A 19,156-nucleotide genomic window follows, 5' to 3' on the forward strand; every position below is an offset into this window, starting at 1 on the left:
TAAAAAGTTGACGAGTAAACATTTTTCTTGTTATATATATATATATATATATATATATACACGTATATATATATATATATATATATATGTGTGTATAACATATATCGTTTATCTCTTAATATTTACTTATTGGCTTACGATCCCACAGTTGCAATAATGTTTCTTCGGCAAACCTTTGCTTTGCGATGTTATTTCACCTTTATTTAACCAAGTCCCCAGATAGTAAAAGAAATTTGTAAGTCTTTTCTTCTGCCAAACCAAATATACAAGGTTTCAATTTCTAACAATAACAGACTTTAACAACAATGCACCACTATTATTCTATTTGTTAATACTTAGATTGAGTTTACTTTCGAACGGGATTAAGGAAGGAAAAAATAAATGTGTCTCGGGGGCACCTCCGACAGCTGATGGAAGGGATTGGTTGGCAAATAATTGGTTTTGTGGTAAAAAAAATATAGGAAACAAAATATATTGTAAATTATGAGACCCTGGGGGTATCTTGTTGTAAATTTGAAGTTGCAAGACGGTGCAACGTGCACTTTGTGCTCTAATTCTTGGGAATTTAAATATAACTAGTGGTGTATGGCATCGTGCATTAAAGCAAATTGCTGGAACTTCCCGTACCGTAATGAAATATTCGAGAAATTTTAAACGTTTTCAAATATATTATTACAAATACTGTAACTTTCATTATTTTTGCTATCTTGTTATATCTGAGCAAATCAATTGCAAATCATAAATCAATTTATCTCCAGAACATTAACAATCGTCATTTCATTTCGAATTCAATTTAAAAAAAAAATAGTTGCCTTAATTGAAACAAAATTGAAGAAGTGCTCTCGTATAGTCACAGTCTAAACGCATTTGCAAATAATTCTGTACGACATTTTCACTTATACTATGCTCAGCTTGGCGGCATTTTCACATTTTCACATTTTCTATAGTTTTCACAAAATTGGAAAAATGTTCCAGTACATAAACAGTCTAAACGCACTTGGGTAAACATTTGTACCAGAGTGGCGCTTAGACTGTGCTTAGCCTGTGTATTTTTTTTCAATTTTTAATCCAAAATTACAAAAATATTTTATGGAAAATATCAAATCGGACGCTTAGTTCACTCAAAAACTGACATTTTTTGCACATTTAGCTCTGTATTGCCGAAATGGCGGGACCTATCTTTGCCAAAAACTAATCACCTCTTCTCCCAATCATTACAAATTGAATGTTTTTTAGATCATTCAAATCGGATACTCCGATCTCTCGAAAACTTGATTTCTATTTTCTGCTCTCTTTGCTCCGTGTCTCCGTAACGGCAGGACCTGCCTTTGCCAAAAACTAATCAGCACATCTCCCTATCAATAGGAATCGAATGTTTTTTGAACCATTCAAATCGGTTGATACGTGCGCCCGAAAACGTTACCGAAAAATTGTATCCATACATACATTCACACACACACACACACATCAATTTTTTCTGAGGTATGCCAAAATGTTCAGAAACCTTCAAAACATCGAGAAATGCAAAAATTTTCATTTTCGATTTTCGTCCCATTACTATAATTACCCTACGGAAAGTTAATTATCTTCCCGATGTAGAGTTAGTTTTTCCTAAAAATCTTATTTGCTAAATTTTAATTTTGCGATGCTTCAAGTCATTCTGAATAGTTTGACACCATTTCGTCGATATTTTTACAATACAAAAATTTTATAACTCAAAATCAAATTATAAAACCTGAGGCATAAATTCTGGTCCATTACTATTTTTTCCGAGCGCCTGATTGCAAAATCATCGTAAAAACTTGTATTTTTTGTATGTAATTTATACATTGATGTGTGTTTGTGTATATATAATCCGTTTAAAATATAAATTCGGTTCGGAAAACGTCGTTTTTGGCGCATTTTCCGCTTTTTCCGCCGGAATACAAAATTATTTCCCTCGGTAATAAATTCAACCGCTAAGCACCATAAATACTAGACCACGAATACTACGTATGTGCGCGGATTGAATACGAAACTTTCATTTAGTTTCGAAAAAATCCATATAAATATTTAAACTATTTTGGTAAAAAGGTAAAAAATACGATTTAGTACACCCTACGGGGTTTAATTTATTAATTAGAACCATATATAAGGGATACAGACGCATAGAAAAAGGGATACAGAACACTAGTAGTTTGTGAAAAATTAGTACAATTTTTTAGAGTTTTATGAAAAACTAATTTTTATGATTTACGAAAATCGGATACATCAGTTTCCTTAGAGAAAGTAAAAACAATTTCAAGAATATTTTTCGTTTTACATATTTTTTTCATTACAAAAGGCCTACCGCACTTTTTGTCCTTAATTCCTTTCAATCCATCTAAAGAAGTTTAACTTCATAAAAAATGTGAGTCATATATTTAATTATGCATGGTAGAGACTCATATGCATATTTTCTTCTATTATCTATAAAAATATTTGTCATGTGACATCAAAAGATCTTTCTTTCAAAGACCTACTACTTTGGTTAGAGAAATGATAGAGGAAGTTGGGGTCAAGTTGACCTAAAATAGGCCCACAATATTTGTATAGAAAAATTAGTATACTTTTATAGGAACTATTAGAAATATCATATTGACTCAATTTTTGGAAATTTTTTTAAAAAAAAAATATGACTTTAATCGAAATTATATATTAATATCTTATTTTGTTCACAAACTTAAATCTTACTTGTAAAATACCATTTAAATTTATATATAGTAATGTATTTTATAAAATCGATATCATAGGTCTATTAAATATCATTTTGAAGAATCCAAATATTTTGAAATTTTATCACATATGTCATTTTTTCAAAAATGGCAATTTTTAAAAAATAACCTCTAGGTAGGATAAATTTGTTCCATTTTGTTTTGCCAAAATTTATATTTACAACATTTGTGGATTATGAATTTGTAATCTATTAACATTTTTGTTTATTTAGTAATTTCTTTTTCTATAGTATAATTTTTTTCTTAATATAATTTAGATATAAAATCTAAATGAATTTTCCAAAATCTTTTGGAAAACTAAAGAAATGCTGAAACATTATGAATATTTTTTATTAAATCGGTTTATTAAATTGATAATGATTCAATTTTATATAATAATTTTTTCTTCCATAAGTTTTTTTCTTTCCATTATTATAATGATTTTCTTCCATAAATTTTTGCACGTGCCTATTATTTTATGTTTTTTTGGTCCATAAATATTATGAGTATAATTATAACTATTTACCCGGTTCTCCCCTAATTTTAAAAATCTCTTCGGTTGGTGAATTAGTTTCGGTAGCTTATGATAATGTAGAATAAAAACCGAAGAAATGCATATTCGTATTATTATTAGTATTACAGAATAGAAACGAGTTCTCTTTTCAGATTAAAACGAACTATTTTAAAATTCTTCAGTTAAAAAAAAAATCTATTGTAATATTTGAAACCTTTGACATTCGACCATGAGAAATTTTAACATTGCTTTAGCCGACTGTACTATTTATAGTATAGAAATTATATATAAAATGAAACGTTATTCGTTAATGCAATCTTGCAAGATTTTCAATTTTGTTTAATACAATTGACAAAGTACGAAAAAACTGGATGTAAGTTAATTTAATCAATATAAACAGAGGACAAATTTTAATCCACAAATATATTTTTTGAATAATAATAATGGAATTCACGTCACATGCATACATATATACATATTTTTTCTAAATTTCGGTATAAAAAGATTCAGAACGACTTGAAACACTTAAATAAATATAGAAAGTCTTATATAGGAAACATAAACTTCCACTTCAGAAATTTAAAAAGCTAGAAATTGACTTTTACAAAGTATTCCATTTAAAAAAAAAGATTTCACTGTTTTTTGTATGAAATTTAGTCACAAACATTATTTACCAATTTTATCGAAAACAAACCAATATAGGTCAATTTAGGTTCAAAATCGATTTTACAGTTATACCGCTTCTATAGATTGTTGAAACATTACAAACGTATTGTCCAGACCTCAAAACAACCCCTAAATTGCCCTCACTCGCCCTCAAAATTATAAATTTCCCGCAAAATCACCACAATCGGAGGCGAGAAAATCTCCAACTGTCCTGGACAGTTCGCACATCTGTTGTAAACAATTGTTCGTTCGAATAATAATAGACAGTAGACACAAGACTATTGTTTATTATTATTATTGTTCTTAACAATTGATTTATCTAGCCATCTTTTCAATATATTTACTACTTTTCGATTTCGTATTGATTTATAAATGGCTTTAATGATTTTCGGGGACAAAAGGCGTGAAATATAAATTTATCGGCCGTCGGACATAGGACTCGATGAAAGGGTATAGGGATAGTGCGATAGTTGGTGGAAAATTTGCTAGTTGTTAATTTATTATTTCTAAATTTCAAAAAGGCATTCTGTGTAATGAAATAGAAATTCGATGAAAGTCGATATCTTATCTCATTGAAAACTTATCTTATATATAAAAATGAATCGCAAAATGTGTTGGTAAGCGCATAACTCAACAACGCCTCGACCAATTTGGCCAATTCTTTTTTCAAAATGTTGGTTGAAGTCCAAGGATGGTTCTTACGGCGAAAAAAGATCGAATAATTGCCGGGAAAACCCTAAAAACAGCCCTTTTCTTTTTCACATACAAACGTTTTCTAACTAAAACGTAGAATCAATTTGAGCTTTATTGCTATTATATAAAGTTCGTATTAAATTACAAGCACTCACTGTATACTCCTCCTAAACGATTATTCGGATTTTGATAAATCTTTCTGAAGTTTGTTAAGGAAATTTTCTGGGAAGTATGTGATTATAAAGTACTGGGATGTATGTGCGATATTGTAGAAATCAATGTAAAAAATTGTAAAAAACAGCATGTCATTGTTTGCATTGAAAACAAATGAAAACTATCATCTGCCAAAAATTTCAATTTACATATAAACCTAGACAATATTAGAAACATGTATATAATAAACTTATGATTATGAATAAGAAAAATGAAATAAGAAAATTAAATTAATTTAATCCAACATGAAGTACCAGTATCATGTTATGGTTATGGTTATGTTGTACCGCCTAAAAAACTTCAATTTCCAATATTGTGTGAGAATTGAGACTCATCATTTTATTTAAAGCAGTTCTACATTTAACATCGCTCATATTATAAATGTATATGCATTTTGGCGTGAAGAGTAATTTAAAAAACAATAATTATTATTTTTAGGTAAACGAAAAATATTAGTATATTATATTAAAAAATTGTAGACATGGGTACAGAACAACGTCTGTCAGGTCATCTAGTATTGAATAGTTTTACAAGACGTTCTGGCGAGTCGTTTCTTTATAAACCGCATGTTTTGGCAAAAACCTAAACTTTTCGTTAAAAATTCACGATTCAGCTAAAGGAGCTCCTCAGTTTGGCCACACCGTTTGTACTTAAATGTACATATCTATTTCTGAAGTTATATTAAATGTATCCCAAATTAATTAATTTGTAGGATGATTCATCTTTCTTTTGTATGAAGATAAAAGGGGTTCAGAGTGCATCTCGATGTCAATTATCTTAAATCTAATCTATCAATTGTCAAAATATATTAGTCGGATAAGATAAACTCGTTTTGTTCAATTAGATATATATATATATATATATATATATATATATATGTGTGTGTGTGTATATGTATGCATATAGATGTATGTATAAAACACATCAGGCGCAGCCCTTGAGTAAAAATAACCCTTTATCAAAACACCCTCTAATGTGTTATTAGAAATATTATTTGTAGTACTTTCAGTTATTTTTATACTCACAAATGTATAGGCAGTTTTCACAATGTTTGTCCGATGAGGACTCCTAAATTGCTCAACCGATTTAATTTTGTGTAGCTCATTGTATGTATTTATATCCAATTTAGGTGATAGGCAATATTAAAAGTCTCAATTCATTGCCATATTACAATTTTGGTAATTTTTATTAATTTTGTCGGAAGTAAACAAAACACGCGGTGATTCTTGTACAAAAACAAATATTTTATTTAAAATGTTGTTTTCTAAGAGTTCTATTATTGTAAGTTCTTTCAGCAATTCGCAGAACTCGAATTTCTCCATCGTACTTGTACAAAATATCATTTATTTATTTATTTTTTTAATATATTCATAAGAAACGCTCTTTGCATGATATTTGATAGTTCTTTTGCATTTATTTTTTTCCCAAGAGACAAAGCAAAAAGTCAGGAGAAAAAAGGCAGAGTGAAGAGTTCAAAGTGTTCCCGGTCGTAAAAATGCGCTTTCTGAGACAATAAAATTTTAACAACTAAAGCAAGACACTCGAGGCGAAATATTAATATTTCTTTATATATGGAAATATATATATATATATATATATATATATATATATATATATCCGCAGTGCCAAAGCTACGGTTTCTAATTTCTGCATCCAGGTGTATTTCAACAAATCTGCAGAAAATAGGGTAGATGCAAATGTTAATTAAAAATGCATTGCTCAAAAGACTACAATCCAAAAACTTGGTGACTTTATAGAATCATTTACAAATCTTCATGGATTTTTCTATCAACTAATAAGACAGCTATTTTTGATGCCTACTGAGGAAACAATGCAACCTTACTAGAATCATCCTTTACTCATAAGGTAAAAGCCAATATTCCAAATCAGATTCCAAAAAAAAACTATTGGTGTATGGCATCGTGCTTTAAAGCAAATTGCTGGAACTTCCCGTATCGTAATAAAATATTCGAGAAATTTTAAACGTTTCCAAAAATATTATTACTAATACTGTAACTTTCATTATTTTTGCTATCTTGTTATATCCGAGCATATCAAATGTAAATCATAAATCGATTTATCTCCAGAACATTAACAATCGTCATTTCATTTCGAATTCCATTTTAAAAATACCTAAGTTACACAAAATTGAAAAAGTGCTCTTGTATAGTCACAGTCTAAACGCATTTGCAATTAATTCTGTGCGACATTGGCGGCTTAGCTTGGCGACATTTTCACATTTTTCAATAGTTTTCACAAAATTGGAAAAGTGCTCCAGATAAACAGTCTAAACGCACTTGGGTAGATATTTGTACCAGATTGTCATGGTACTTAGACTGTGCTTAGCCTGATAATTTTTGAATTTTTTATCCAAAATTACAAAAATATTTTATAGAAAATAAGAAAAGATGTAATAATTTTTTATTCTCAAAAGCAATTGTTTTGTCAATACAAGCAGAAAGTTTTTTAGATCATTCAAATCGGACGCTTGGTTCACTCAAAAACTGCAATTTTTTGCACATTTAGCTCGGTATTTCCGAAACGGCTGGACCTGTTTCTGTCAAAAACTAATCACCTCTTCTCCCAATCATTACAAATTGAATGTTTTTTAGATCATTCAAATCCGATACTCTGTTCTCTCAAAAACTCGATTTGTATTTTCTGCACTCCTTACTCCGTATCTCCATAACGGGTGGACCTGCCTTTGCAAAAAACTAATCAGAACATCTGCCTATCAATAGGGATCGAATGTTTCTTTAACCATTCAAATCGGTTGATCCGTGCGCCCAAAAACGTGGACGAAAAAATGCGGACTTACAAAACACACACACACACACATCCGTTTTTTCTGAGGTATGCCAAAATGTTCAGAAACTTTCAAAACGTCGAGAAATGCAAAAATTTTCGATTTTTGGCCCATTACTATAACTACCCTACGGGAAGTCAATTAAAGGATACTTAAGTAGATATATTTATTATTCGTATTAGTAGATCTAGAAATAAATATTTTATAATTAACTTCCCGTAGGGTAAGTTATTGTAATGGGCCGAAAATCGGAATTGAAAATTTTTACATTTCTCGACGTTTTGAAGGTTTCTGAACGTTTTGGCATACCTCAGAAAAAATGGATGTGTGTGTGTGTGTGTGTGTGTGTGTGTGTGTGTGTGTGTGAGTGTGTATGTATGTATGGATACAAATTTTCGCCCACGTTTTCGGGCGTACGGATTAACCGATTTGAATAATTTAAAAAACATTCGATTCCTATTGATAAGGAGAAGAGCTGATTAGTTTTTGGCAAAGACAGGTCCAGCAGTTACGGAGATAAGGAGCAAAGAGTGCAGAAAATAGAAATCAAGTTTTTGAGAGAACGGAGCATCCGATTTGAATGATCTAAAAAACATTCAATTAGTAATGATTGGGAGAAGGGGTTATTAGTTTTTCGCAAAGGCAGGCCCAGCCATTTCGGAGATACAGAGCTAAATGTACAAAAAATGGCAGTTTTTGAGAGAATTAAGCGTCCGATTCAATTGATTCAAAGAACTTTCTGCTTGTCTTAACAAAATAATTGATTTTGGAAAAAAAAAATTTGTACCATTTTTTTTTTTTTAATTTTTTGTATATCGAAAATAATTCAGATTTTATTTTTAATTCTGACTATAGTTCTAATATACTTTAAACAAATAATTTCAACTCTGCAATTCAGTTTATATAATTCTTATAAATATTAGACAATGTTACAATATTTATAATGATCTATTTGAAAACATTCAATATTCCTCGAACATTTCGTTACGGTACGGGAAGTTCCAGCAATTTGCCTTAAGGCACGATGCCACCCACCCCACTAGTTTAAATTTATTTTCGACTTATCCCCAAATCTGCGAAATAAATGACACTTAATAATCCTCCATCTTTCCTAGATATTTAACCAATTCTTCCTAAATATATATAATTGATCCACCTATTCCTCTGTGGCCCTTCTTGGTCGTGCCCTTATCCTTCAATGGCCAGCAAAGAGGAGTACTGCGAATCGCCTTCGTGTCCGTGTTAAAGTTAAAGTTAAACTTCAACTCCCGCGAGTGCTGAAGAAGTAATAATTCTAGAAATCTTTGAATATTTTAAATACTATGATTTATACGAACATAAAACTATATGGTCGCACTCGCACGTTATGTGTTATTTGTTGCCGAAGAATAATACTTCGAAGATGCAAAAGTTGGGTTGAGGATGCTGAAGACGTCTGAAGACGTGGAAGATCGTCCACCTTGTCCACCGACGGATACAGGGTTGTAGATTATTGGATTTATAAAACTTGGGCAGAAAAATAGTGTTATAAATCAATATATGAACATTTATTCCTAAAATTTAATAAATATTTTTAGTGTTGAGAAAAAAGGATAATGCAAAAAAGTTGAGTATGCAGAAGAGTTCTGAAGACATGAATGATTGTCTACCAAAGATGTTGGGATTTATAACACTTTAGCCTTAAGGCAAGTTGAAAAAACTTTTCGATAGGTCATAATTGTCATAATTGACTTAATCAAACGAAATTGCTATTTAGATATTTAGATAAAATTTTTAACTTTTTATTTGGATAAAAAATTTGTATCGATTTCAATGAATTTTTAACATTTCGATTTCCAATTGAATTTTCTCAAACATGTTTAAAAAATTATCTGTAATTATATTAATTATATAGCAAAGATACTGATAGCTGAAATTATAATTTATTATTTAAAATTCAAATGAATTGACCATGTTTGTCAATTTTTGAAATTTATTCTTAATTTTTGGCTAAAACTTGGACGACATTTTTCACTTTTCGATCGTATCAAAAATCTAACCGAAAAGCTCTTAGGCTCTTAGTTCAGGTATTTAAAAAACGTAAATATATACATACGTATATGTATATATATATATATATATATATATATATATATATATATTTGTGTGTATATTAATAATTTTGCGTACATGATATATTATCGTGGAGCATGCACAGGCAATATTATTCCATTTTATATGCAAATAGAATTGAATGGAATCGTCTACTTTTCCCTCGAATAATAAACTGTGAAAGAAATACATAGAAAAGATGAATATCTCCATCTGGTTATTTTATCAAGAGATTGGACTCTAGCAATAGTCTAGACTAGACCAGACCGAAGGCATTAAATCACACTTCTACCCACAAAATAATACATTTTATATATACATATATACAAATATAAATAATTTAATGTAGTTGCCCGCCATAGTAGGAATAAAATGCAATCGCACTATGCGATGCAGTTACATAAAGAGGACATTTTTATTTCCCTCTTTGAAATCTACAAATTTTATTACCACTTTAATTTTACTAAGTGCGAATATGTAAATAAGACCACTTTACACTTTGGCAAATATTTTATTCAAAATATAAATCTGTATATATATATATATATATATAAATTAAAAACTTATAAAAATATGTATCTGAATAAACATAATTATGTTATAATGTCAATTTTAATTCAAAGGTCAGTCCTAGTTTTTCCAGATCGATACGGTAAAAATGAAATATATAATATTATTAATGCACTTTTCTATTATGTGATAATTAAATTTTATTACATAGAAACATATAAATTTCATAATGAAAAAATGATTGTGCGTAGAGTTCCTTTGCGCAGAAGAAATTATACTTTTTAGTGTAGAAATTGATAAATTTACAATATTTGCATAATTTTCAGCACATTCGGTTTGCTTAAAACCCTGCTTGCTTAAGACCCTGAACATTTTCAGATTATCCACAACATTTTCAGGCCTAGAATAATTCAATACTAACTAGAAAATTTTCAGGATATCTAGATCATTTTCAAACTATCTAAAATACTTTAAAATCACGAAGAACACTTTCAGACTCTTCCAACATTTTTTCAGGTTATCTACATTTTTGGTCTATTTATATTTTCAAACTACATACTTAGAAAAACTTAATACCACCTAACATTTTCAGACCATCTAGAATTTTCCAGACTATCTACAACATTTTCAGTCCTAGAACAGTTTAATACTTTCTAGAACATTTTATCACTATTTATATCATTGTCGAAGTATCTACAGTATTTCATACCTAGAACAATTTAATATTATCGTAAGTATTTACTCACAGATCTCTGTCTATTACCCAGTATCAAATTCGTATGCGAACACGTAAATCGGTTGTGTACACACGTCGTCCCTTAATTGCGGTCACCCTGTACCTCTTCCTTTCTCACCCTGTCCCTTCGATAGAAACGATATCTAAACCAACCCTAATGGGGTCGAAAATGTCCGAAATGTGTTTGAATCGGGTCGAAATGCTCTAATGCGAAATTAAATCGCGTTTAAACTTTGATTATGTAACACCTACCTCTGAAGATCAGTAGCCCGGTTATATCGCGGCGAGATAAATGATATAAAATATGAAGATAAAATTACTCATTGATAAGTCCATTACTTGCATGTGCATTTTATTCAGAATCGATACAATTTTACGTAAATCTTGGAATTCTGCTTAAACTGTAACAGGACACCTAAAACTTGTCATAGTAACTTTAAACCTACATATCGGACATTGAAAAGTGTGCCTTTGGGCTACAAAGGAGCCCCTGTGGAATGATTTTTTTTTCTTTCTAAGTATTATATTTTCTTGTATAGAAATAATGATGACGAAGAGGAAGTGTTTGCGACTAAAACTCAAATTTCAAATAAATAAAACGAGCATCTTGTGTCGTTTCCTGAAAATCGATATCGGAAAAGGTGAAGGTGATACTTATATCGTACAGGAAGACACTACGAATAAAAAAAAAATTAGTTATAAGTTGCATTTTGCCTTAAGGCAAGTTTCATGAACATCCGGATACCAATCTTTAGTGTACGAGCTGTTCCAGCAATTTATTTCCTTTTTTTTACCAGAAACTATAAATTACATTACGCAAATACCTAAATGAAATTACTGTATAAAAATCTGTTTCATCGGATTAAATGCAAGAATTAGCAGATTTATATTTCTATAGGGGTCGTTAAGACCCTAATTGTCTATTGTCAAAACAACTGTTCGCATTTTTTGCGAGAAAAAAAAGCACAAGCTGGGTGGCGAATCGGTTAGTCAAAACATTTTAGAAAATATAGTGCCGAATTAGGACAATGTACATAATTTATATATTATGGGACCACATTTTTAATGAAATACTTTTAATTTCACTCTGGGTCCATATAATTTATCTTTCGTGACACTAAATATTGTCAATCGAGCATAATAACACTACAAGGTGTAACATTTATTGCTATTTATTATTTATTATTTATATTCATGTAACAAAGTTCTTTTGTTGGGACACCGTCTTTGTTCGAAACGAAAACCAGAGGTCCTTTAGACCCAGAGAAAAAAGAAAAATAGGATGCTGCTGCATTCTAAACAGGGGACAAAAATATTTTAAACAGGAAAGTTTTCTAATATTAGAATACATGATATTTTGCATGATAATTCCTGATTAAATAGTAGCAACATTTTCGTTTTGATCAATATTTTGCCAAAAAATTGTTTCAATCAATTTTTTTGCCAGAAATTTTCAATTAATTCAAATTTATGTATTTCATGGCATCTTATGTGAAAAATATTTTTTTTATTCAATTTTATGTCTAGAAGTGGTATTTTAGGTAAAACAATATCATTCTAAAATAATTTTTTTTAAGTGAGTATCATTTTGCTCATTTTTTAAATATTTTTCAATATCATAAATGATCTATATATTTATTTTTGATGAAAATTGATTTTATCTTTATTATTAGCTTCGAGTTTTAAAATAGATCTATATTTTTCATACAATATTTTCTAAATTTGGTTAAAAAATATAAAAACAAAATGATAACTTCTAGAAATTAAACAATTCTCAATAAAATTTCTTGTTGAAAGATATCATATAAAAAATGCAAAGTCGAGAAGTCGGGCTGAAAAATATCCCCAAGAGCATATGAAGCTCTAAAATCTGTAAATGTTCTTCACCCCTGCCCAACCATAACACTTGAGCATAAATTATCTTAAATAAATGTTTTCCCGTAAATAAATAATAAAAATTCAACACGGAGGTCCTTTTGAACTCCTCGAACGACCGACCCGGTGTGCGTACAAGACAAGTCGCTTCATTTTTGTGTTTTCACAAAAGAATTGTCTGTTGAAAAAAAGTCCTGTCGAAATAAAAATAAGCATTTTTTTCCTTTAAATGATGAGCAATACATCGGTTTGTCCTTTGTCCTTTTCAATGGGCGAACGTGACCGCGAAATATAGAAATGAATTAACGAAATTCCCGCCCGAAGTTTTATTGTATTGTTCGTTCACACGATGGAAGGAATACAGGTTTTATTTTGAGGTTTAAAGCACCTCTGGAATAATAATGTATTGTTTTTAGTATTGAATGGATACTAGACTTATATCTAAAAGCCTTCGATTAGAATTCAAAGTACCCCATTTCTAAAGAAACAATCTGTACTTCAAATAATTGTCCTTAATGTTACTATAAGTATTTTAATGGAATGTAAGTTTTATTTTTAGGTCTAAAGTACCTCTGGATAATAATATATTGTTTTCAGAACAGAATGAATACTAGGCTTTATTTCAAAGATTTCGATTAAAATTCAGGAGGTCAAAATTACCCCATTGCATAAGAAAAATCTTTATGCAATCTACATTTCTAATAACTGTCCTGAATGTTAGTATAGGTATTTTAATTTCTAAGTTTCATTTTTAAGGTAAATTACCTCTGGAATAATAATAAATTGTTTTTGGTATTGAATAGATAGGAAACTTATCCAAAAGCCTTCGATTAGGATTCAGGAGGTCAAAAGTATTTCAAATCTGCACTCCACATAAAAATATATTATTTTAGGGCAAAATATGCTATGATAATATAGTAATGAGATTAAAACAGTAATTTTTAAGAAGGGCAACTTTTAAATTCAAGGGGCAAATTAAAAAATGACTCGACTAAACTTTTTTGACCCAATCGCTTTGGATGATTTGAATTGACTTTTTCAATACGATGCCCACGATTTCTCGAATTCTACTACACTGATTCACTTGAAATTTTCAGAAAATTTTTTTTATAGACCTATCTCTGGCTTGTATTAGCCCCATCCCAAATTTTCAATTTTTACTACTTTTAAAAAAATCGTAAAACTCGAAAATTGGTAAGAAATTTTTTTTTTTTCGACAGTCGCCATTTTGCAAAAAAATTGTTTTAACTTAATTCTGGTATATGCCATTGCAAATTTTTATTTTTTCATTTTTAACTTCCCGTAGGGTAAGTTATTGTAATGGGCCGAAAATCGGAATTGAAAATTTTTACATTTCTCGACGTTTTGAAGGTTTCTGAACATTTTGGCATACCTCAGAAAAAATGGATGTGTGTGTGTGTGTATGTGTGTGTGTGTATGTATGTGTGGATACAAATTTCCAGTCACGTTTTAGGGCGCACGGATCAACCGATTTGAATGGTTCAAAAAACATTCGATTCCTATTGATAGGGAAAAGAGCTGATTAGTTTTTGGCAAGGGCAGGTCCAGCCGTTTTGGAGATACGGAGCAAAGAGTGCGGAAAATAGAAATCGAATTTTTGAGAGAACGGAGTATCCGATTTGAATGATCTAAAAAACATTCAATTAGTAATGATTGGGAGAAGTGTTTATTTGTTTTTGGCAAAGGCAGGCCCAGCCATTTCGAAGACACGGAGCTAAATATGTAAAAAATGGCAGTTTTTGAGAGAACTAAGCGTTCGTATTGAATGATTCAAAAAACTTTCTGCTTGTCTTAACAAAATTAATTCTTATAAATATTAGACAATGTTACAATATTTATAATAATCTATTTGAAAACATTCAGTATTCCTCGAACATTTCGTTACGGTACGGGAAGTTCCAGCAATTTGCCTTAAGGCACGATGCCACCCACCCCACTAGTTTCATTTAGAATTGCTCTGTAAGGAAGAACTCTGTAATACCCCCTTTTTGGGGCCCCCCACTTCAACAACTGAACATTTTTAAAATTATTAACTTAATAATTATAAAAATTGTTATAAAAACGTTGATAAATAAATTTAAAAAAAAATGATAGTAAAAAAGTAGATTGCCTTTTTTACAATTATTTAAAAATTCATGCCACTGCACTAGAATAACCACTTTTAGTAATGAAGAATTAATAAATATAATTTTGTTGGACTTTACCCAAATGTCAACTGGGTATAGTACAGTAGTCACGAAATGATTTTGTGAAAAAAACTAAAATCAAATGTAATAAAATTTTTACTATCGTTTCCATATTTAGCAGTCACATTCGATTCAGAATGACTTGAAACGTTGAGAAAACATAAAATTAGCAAATTGTTTTTTTTTATAAAAACAAACTTCTCCTTCAGGAAGTTAATAATCGATGCCATGATAAAAATTTCTTCTATATTATGAATTATTTTACCAGAGTTCTATTTGGATCATTGTAAATATTGAAGCAAATGTCGTCTGAAGGCGACACTCGTACACACAGGTCGTCACGCGGATGGAGTATTTATATATAGACTATTTCTTTTATTAATTTGTTTTAGTTCGCCCACACCTCGATCATTTCGGGCTACTCACCTTATTAACCATTGTAAGTAAGTTCGTTGGCATTTATCGTACCTCTTGCTAACTACTACGTCGAGTATTACATATGACTCGCGCTCATTGACTCTCTCGCAGGGACTAATTACTCGCTCCATTGAGCACGATACACGGAATACACGGAATACACGGACGATGCGAGTCTGTTGTGAGTATCACGAAGTGATCTAGGTATCGTATCATACGTACTATTGTAGGTACAATTGAAATCAGACCGTCCCGGTTCACTACGTCTGCATTATTAACCATTAGCGGCGGACATATAACAGACTTACATACATACGTATGTGCAAACACTAAATATGTAACAAATCTGTATATATGTACAATCAAACCTCCGACAACGTGGTATTATGGAAAAGCGGTTTCCATACTACGCGTAGCTCAAATCACTATTGCTATTTATTATTAACTTCCGTAGAATAAGTTATAGTAATTGCATAAATAGTCGAAAATAAAAATCGTATCATATCTTTACGTTTCAAAGTCCCCTGAACATTTTGGCGTACCTTACAAAATATGATGGAAAGGGAAGAAATGTCGGAAAAGGAGTACAGCTTTTTAATCTACTCCCACTACATGTTAGGAAATTGAATGATCATCAATTTCATAATACCATTGTTAAACTTTTAAAAGCCCAAAGTTTCTACGATACTTCTGAGTCTTCCAATTTCGATATCAAACATTATTTTGATAATGAAATGCCTACTGATATTTGATACTTTTTTTCCAACAGTTACAAATAGTTTCTCCCTTTTCCATACTTTTTCTAATTTTCATTCCAAATTATTTTAACATTTTTTTACCCTAAGTATTCTATCATTACAATTATTTTCATAATATATTCTTTTTTTATACTGCTCTTAATTATTATTTTCCAGATATGGGACCCAAATAAAAATTGCATAACGGATATTTAACCCCTTAACTTAAAATGACGAGCAGAGCCCGTGAGAGATTGCTAGGCCAAAAGTGAATATTACGGGCATAGCCCGCGCACGATATTCAGGAAAGAAGCAAATATTACGCATTTCGGGCATGGCCCGGTATGGTGAACGCAAGTATTTTAAAATATTTATTCATACGAAACTATAAAACACAAAATTATTTTTATTTTTGTGATAATCCGAACACTATGAGGAAAAATAGTCACAACGCCGCGCCAGCTTGAACAACTTTGGGCGGACATTTTCCAATCTAAATTGTAAGTTAAGGGGTTAAAGGATTGTTTTACCATAAGAAGAATCTCAAGATCTAAAAGCCTTTAAATAAACTGTTTCATTATTATAACATTTTTTTCTTCAAGTTATTGTATTAGATAATACTAATGTTAGACTTAATGTTGTTTTGTAGTTGTATAAATATATAAATATAAATATAAATATAAATGGATGTGTGTGTGAGGTTACAAATTTTCGTCGACAATTTCCAGATCACAGATCAACCGATTTGAATAATTCAAAAAACATTCGATTCTTATTGCTGATTAGTTTTTGGCAAAGGCATGTCCAGCCGTTTTGGAAAGAGCCTAAAATGATAATTCAGTTTTTGAGAACGGGGCGTCTAACTTGAATGATTCAAAAAACATTTTATTTGTTTTGACGGAAGAGCTAATAAGATTTTTGAAAAGGCAGGTGCAGCGGTTTCGGAGATGAAATAACAAATTATTTAAAAAAATGCATTTGACGGTCAAAAATCATCATTAGACATAAACACATCATATTATCAGATATTTTATAGATATTTTAATAACAAATAGTACAAATTTTAGATGGGTTCCGTATCTATGTTTGTCTGTTGGACTATGACGCGGCGCTTACGCGCTTCTTTATTTTATCTCTAAAAATGTTACGCAAGGCCATTGCTTTGAAAAAAATTTCAAAAATTTCAAAACAAAACAAATTAAAAAAAGGCTTTTTTTCAATAATCTCCAATAATCTAATGCTGTTAACAGTTTTCAAAAAAAATTAAATCTGTTTCAAAAATTTTAATTATCGGTACGAGAAGCTCCAGTAATTTACCTTAAGGCACGATGCCTTGCACTACTAGTTTTATATTCATATAACAAACTTCTTTTACTTTTGTCCTCTGTTTAGAATGCAACATCCTATATATTTTTTTGTCTGGGTCTAAAGAACCTCTGGTTTTCGTTTCGAACAAAGACGGTGTCCTAACAAAAGAACTTTGTTACATGAATATAAATAATAAATAATAAATAGCAATAAATGTTACACCTTGTAGTGTTATTATGCTCGATTGACAATATTTAGTGTCACGAAAGATAAATTATATGAACCTAGACTGAAATACTTAAATTTAGAAAAAGTATTTCATTAAAATGTGTCTTCTAATGTATTTCGTTTTTTGTATAATTTATCGCATTTTATTATTCTTAATGGCGATAAAAGTATTATAATTAGCAATTCGAAATCGCCGAATTTTAAATAAAATCAATAAATTTCAGCTAATTGATTGACTAATTAGTATTCATGAACTATTCGAATTCTGAAACTTGTCAATAATAATGTCTTTGACACAAATGATCAATTTGCTTTTAGAGTTCGTATTTTGTTGAGGTAACAAAAATAAAGTTATGGAATAATTAAAAATTAAGGGCATATCGTAAGAAAGTCTAAATAAAATTAGTTGAAAGTGGTTTTAGAATTTGTATTTTGCTTTAAGTCAAGATGCAAAAACTTCCCAATAGGATGTTATGATAGATTTAATCAACTGAAATTGAGATTCAAATATTTAGATGAAATTTTCATTTGTTTATTTGGAAAATAAAGTTTCCACTATGAAACATCGCGATTTCCAATTGATATCTCTAATCAGTATCATTCGCAGCCAATATCTTTCGAGCGATTTAGAATTTTCACTAAAACGTCACGAAAGTTTTTACACTTTTTTGCAATTTACAAAGAAACGGCTCGGCCAATCGTCGTGACAAACGCAAGTCTTCATCGAAATACATCGAATAACTTTTAAATTTTTGAAATCAGTTCAGCCGTTTTTGAGAAAACGTCTAAGGTAAAAAATCTGTTTCACACACACGCACACATAGTTTTTCTAAATTTGGTCTCATTCGATTCAGAATGGCTTGAAACGTCGAGATAACATAAAATTGGCGAATCGGATTTTTTTTATGATTATTTAAACAAACTTCCTTTTCTTTTCCTTTGTGAAGTTAATATATTGTATTAAAGAAATATAAGAAAGCAAAGGGTTGTCTTCGCAAACTGCCCTTGATAATACATTCGCTAAATGCTAAATTTGTAATATCTAGAACGATGGTCATTTATATATATATATATATATATATATATATATATATATATATATATATATATATATATATATTCAATCACACACACATAAATCTACAGACATCGTTAGTGATTTTATATATTACATATCATTACTCAATATATTTTTGACACCTCACGTATGATGTATGGAAATTTATATATATGCAAATATATATATTCGTTATATATATATATATATATATATATATATATAAATCTGTGTGTATGAATATATAATGTGGACGTGATATATCCCGCTGTCTTCGACAAATAACTTCTTAACAGGTATTTTTAATTTTAGATTTTATCTTCGGATACCTGTACGATGGTCCGATGATGTATCTACATATCTCTC

Source organism: Ctenocephalides felis, unplaced genomic scaffold (genome assembly GCF_003426905.1).
Source record: "Ctenocephalides felis isolate EL2017-DRISC unplaced genomic scaffold, ASM342690v1 CF-g0.4_SCAFFOLD_03572, whole genome shotgun sequence".
Taxonomy (NCBI): Eukaryota; Metazoa; Arthropoda; class Insecta; order Siphonaptera; family Pulicidae; genus Ctenocephalides; species Ctenocephalides felis.